Below are 5,389 nucleotides of genomic sequence, written 5' to 3' on the forward strand. Positions count from 1 at the left end.
ATGAAGGGACTGGCAATGTATCTTATGGCCTTGCTAAGCCTTGTCTCCCCAGGAACTAAGATTGCTGAGAACTTGCCTCGTGTCAAGATGAAGAAAAGACCTCCATTTGGGTATTAAGTGCTGTGTTTAAACTTGATGTAACTCTGGGGTAGATTCAATTGTGATCCAGGGGTGGGGAACTTTTGACCTTTTTGTGTTCTATGGTTGAGCAAATGAATGTATTTTACTTATGTTTGGAAACTAATCTCCATTTGAGAAGAGGGGCTTTGTGGTGGACTTAATTAAGGTATAGCCTAGGGGTGGAGAAGTATTTGGAACAGAGACTTTGTAATTGATTGAATGATTGGAAAGTCCTGGGGTGGGGTAGGCCTTGGAGATTATTTAATCACACTTAGTAAATGCTGTATTTTGAATGATGTCATGTTTTGATCTTCTCTGTTCTGGGTTTGTTACTGAATAAAATAGAGAGCACCTATGCTGGTATTTTGAACCTGGGAAGTTGCCTTTGCTTGGTATTACATTACAGCAATTCAAACAGAATTTGTGAAATCCCAACAGAAAAAGATCCCTGAGGCTGCATGCTAATTTAGAAAATCACAAATTAAACTATCAATGTTGTATTTTTATTTATTTTGTTATTTGTTAAACATTTCCCAATTACATTTTAGTCTGGTTGGGCTGGGGATGGGTAAACAAAAGAGTTTCACTGATTGGAGTGTTTGACACAAGTGAGCCAGAGCACTGAGAGCGTAAATGGCTTGCTGAGGGTCAGAGACAGGACATAGAAGAAACAGGACTGGAACCCAGAACTTGCTGATTTTGTGTCCAGCTTTTTATCCTTATAACACACTAACCCCATTTGATTGACTGCCGTATTAAAGTGATTGATTGATCTATATTGGTAGAGAAAAGTTCTTCATTGTAGTTCCCTAAATCAATGAAACAATATGTCCAGACCAATATTACCCCTTACTTAAATGCATTTATATATGTGTATGTGTGTATATCTATATCTATATCATCTATATCTATCTATCTATCTATCTATCTATCTATCTATCTATCTATCTATCTATCTATCTATCTATGTATCTCTCTATCTATGCATGCATGTGTACAATATTACTACTTGGAATATACCTAGAAAGCAGATTCAAGTCAAGATAAGAAATGCTAGAAACTATACTGTACTATTCCTGATTCCTTAATATGTAATTATTACTTTTTTTTCTTTACATCTGAATTTATTTTAAATTAAATACAAAATAAGAAAAGAGAAAAAATGCCATATACACATCGGAACAAGAGAGGATACAATATAAAATAATAAATTTCCATTTCAAGAAAATCTTCACAATAAATATTACACATTGTTTTCAAGGCTGTCCATCTTTGCTTCCAGGCACATTTTCTTTTGTCCTCTGCTGTCCATGTTTTACTTTAGGTTCCCCTTCCTCCCCCTGACTAAGAGGGCTACAATTAAGAATGGAGACATATGCATGTGTGATTATGTATGTATGTATATATGCATGTACACATATATCTCTATGTATGTGTGTATACATACATATGCATAGATAGAAAGTTATAGACATCCTTAAACATTCACATATATTTACTGCCAACCATTACTAATTTCATTCATAGAAAGATAAACAAAATTAGGCTGAATATCTGTTTATTCCTCTCAAAGCTTGCAGAACATGCCTATAGGACACTCATGGGAGCTCATCATAAGAAAACAATCTCAAGGATGGACAAAGCAGACCACATATGTTCAGAAAAATTCTCTCTCACCCCTCCCTCCCTTTCTGGCTCAGGACGCCCATGTCAATCAATATTATCCTTAAGCTTGATACGAAAAAGAAATTTCTTAAGTGAAAAAGTTGTAAATTCAATAAGATAGAAAAATTATTACAGTATTCATTAAAATTGTAGATCCAGGAAATCTGTTTTTCTTTTACCATTAGCATGACATAATGCAGTATATGTCCATAAAATACTTAAGATAAGTCCCATTCAAGATAGTGTCTGAGTGAGAGCACCTCGTCCTCAGTGGTCATAACGGAATGATGCTCACGAAGCTTCATCTGGTCTTTGATAAAGCAAGGAACATTTTAAGTCAACTCAGAGAGCAAAGCATATCTATTATGCCAGAGGATGCAAAACATTATGGGAGCTTAAACCCAGAGTGGGCCAAAAAGGTCTCTCCTTATTGTCTAATTCAGATTTTAGGTCTTTCTTAGATCTCGGTGGGTTCAAAACCGCTGGGAAAGGGGTCTACAACACAAATACACTCAAGTACTAATGCATAAGACTGTGTTATGCTCATTTCCATTTGTTATCTTCCTCTGCATTTAGATATCATCTACCTTTATGAGGCCAAGTCTTCCCATGTTGTTTTAAATCCACCAGCTCATCATTTCCTACAATACAAAATTTGAACCCACTAATATTCTATGGAGGACATGATTTATGAGATTTTTCCCCCTTGATTTTCTACATTTCATCTATTCTTGGCTATGTAAGTTTTATTTATTGAGGGAATTTTTAATTTTAAATAATCAAAATTGCCGATAGCACACTTTAACACTGCTCTCACTTCTCCTGGGATTTAAGGTCTGATTCTACTGAATCTGGTTCCTTCACATTTTTTGCATTGGTTCCTTGAAATTCCTTATTCCCTGTTCTTCCAAATGAACCCAGGTATTTTTTTCTGACTTAGTGAGATTTTTCCTAAGTAATTGAATTGGGGTGCTACCACATAAATAGATTATTTAGGCAAAACTGTCATTAAAAAAATTGGTTTTACCTACCCATGCACAATAAATGTTGCTGCAATTATGTAGATCTAACTGCTTGCATAAAAAGTACTTTGTGTGTATATATTTAGGTAGTTCCTGTGTCTGTTTTGGGAGGTATACTCTAATTTTTATTAATATTAGTTATTTTATGTGCTCTAAACTATTAATTAATATGACTTACATAATGCAATTTCCCTATTTTTCTCATTTGATTAAATATGATTTTAGCTTAAACTTTGTCTGATATCATGATTATTAGTCCTGCTTTTTACATAATAAATTCTGCTCCTGATCTTTATGTTACGTTTATGTGCATCTCTCATTTTTATAGCATTTCCTAAAAGCAACATATTGTTGAATTCACATTTTTAATTTAATATCAATTTGGTAATGCATCCAATTCACATTCTAAATTACTAACACTTGTAAATTATTCTCCTTGCTAATTTCCTCACTATCCTCACCCTATTCCTAGCCCTCCTCAAACCTCAACTTTATTTCTACCTGCTTCCTTGCCCTCCTATTATTTAACGTCTCCTTCTTCCAAGATTCCCTCCAATATTCTTTCCTTCTACCCTATCCACTTGTGTTATTTCTTTCTGAATTTAGAAAATTTGTACACATTTCTAAATATACATGTTGTCCATTTATCCCATTTTTATTTTATCCCAGTCCCATTAATCAACACACTCTTCTATATCCACCCTTATTTCTCTTTCTCCCTACCACCTTGTCTTCTTATTTCTTTGTGAATCCAGAAATCATATTTATATATATACATACATATACATGCATGTGTACACATATACATACACATGTGTATATACATGCATATATTCATCTCCTTTTTAAACCCATTCCCAATGGAAATAGGATTCCAGAATTACCAGTACTCCTACTTTATGTGTATTAGTTCCTGCTCTTGCATCTTATTTGTATGAGAACCTAATCTTTTTGTCTTTTCCTACATCTTTTTGCTTTTTAGAATCACAACATACTTAGCTCTACCCCACTCTTTTTTTCAACCTATCCAATTACTAATAACAGTCTTTGACATGTGCTTTACATTTCCTCATGGAAAAAGAAAACAGTCTTTCCTTATTGATTGCTTTGTAATTAGTCTTTGATATGGACCTTATATTCCTCTTGGTTCCTGAAAGTCACATAGTCTATCAAGTTTAGTTTCTTTTTGTTTGTTTGGTAACAAGATCCTGAAAATCTGTCAATTCATTGAATATCCATTTATTTTTCTTCAGAATTATGCTTAACTTGGCTGAGTATGATATTTTTGGTCTTAACTCACTTCTTTTACTCTTTGCTATATAATGTGCCGAGACCTATAGCCTTTTAGTATAGTCAATGCTAAGTCATATGTTAATCTAATTGTGGTTCCACCATATTTGATTTTTTTTTATTATTTTCGTTTGTAATTTTTTCTCCTTAACCTGGGGGCTTTGGAATTTGGCTATGATATTCCTGTAGTTTTTACTCAGAGGATTTCTTTCAGATGGTGTAAAGTGGATTTTTTCTTTATTTCTGCTTTCCCCCACTGTTCTAATATTTTAGAACAATTTTCTTTAATTCTTTCTTGTATTATTTTATCAAGAATCTTTTTTGTTGTTGTTCATAGTTTTTAGGTAGTCCAATTATTCTAATGTTTTCTCTTCTTAATCTATTCTCCGGATAAATTCTTTTTCTTATGTTTCACATTCTCTTCTATTTAAAAACATTATATTTCTTTGTGACTTATTTACCCCTTATAAATCTGCTGCATTTCCCTTGTCCAGTCCTAATTTTCAAGGAGTATTTTTACCCTCAATATTCTGTATCTCCTTTTCCCATTGATTGACTTTCTTTTCATAATTTCTTTTACTTTCTTTCTTGGATTGTTCTTATTATAAAAAATCCTCAATTTCTCTTTCTTGACTCTTTTTTTTTTTGAGTTCTATGAATTAGTTTTGGCCTGGTGACCATCTCATGTTACTCTAGTTTGGGAGAGTTTTTTTTTTTGTTTTGTTTTTGCTTCAGTATCCTCCTCTGAAGATTAACCCCAGTGTTCTCTATCCCCACATTAACTGTCCATGGTTGGGTTCTTACTCCTTTGCCTGCTCTGTCTCTGTCTCTCTCTCTCTGCCTCTCTCTGTGTCTCTCTCTGTCAGTCTGTCTCTCTGTCTGTCTCTCTCTGTCTCTGTCTCTCTGTCTCTCTCTCTCTGTACCTCTGTTTCTGTCTGTCTCTCTCTGTCTCTCTCTGTCTGTCTCTCTCTGTCTCTGTCTCTCTCTCTTTCTGTCTGTCTCTATCTCTGTCTCTGTCTCTCTGTCTCTGTCTCTGTCTGTCTCTCTGTCTGTCTCTCTGTCTGTCTCTCTCTGTCTCTCTTTCTCTCTGTCTCTTTGTCTCTCTCTCTCTGTCTCTCTCTCTCTCTGTCTCTCTGTCTCTCTCTCTCTCTCTCTCTCTGTCTCTCTCTCTCTCTCTCTCTCTCTCTCTCTCTCTCTCTCTCTCTCTCTCTCTCTCTCTCTCTCTCTCTCTCTCTCTCTCTCTCTCTGTCTCTCTCTCTCTCTCTCTGTCTCTGTCTCTCTCTCTCTCTGTC

At 34.8% G+C, this 5,389-nt stretch overlaps 1 long non-coding RNA gene across 1 annotated transcript in view; it reads right to left on the reverse strand.

Annotated features, from left to right (window-relative positions):
- Nucleotides 1–219: 219 nt before the first annotated feature.
- LOC138165146 (uncharacterized) overlaps nt 220–5,389 on the reverse strand; it is a 117,261-nt gene continuing 112,091 nt past the window's right edge. Inside the window, exon 2 of the long non-coding RNA XR_011169276.1 lies at nt 220–477. This is a non-coding gene — a long non-coding RNA (uncharacterized lncRNA). The remainder of the gene's footprint in view (nt 478–5,389) is intronic.

This window comes from Petaurus breviceps, unplaced genomic scaffold (assembly GCF_028583685.1).
Source record: "Petaurus breviceps papuanus isolate PSGF00001 unplaced genomic scaffold, PetGlider_PUasm1.0 208, whole genome shotgun sequence".
Classification (NCBI taxonomy): domain Eukaryota; kingdom Metazoa; phylum Chordata; class Mammalia; order Diprotodontia; family Petauridae; genus Petaurus; species Petaurus breviceps.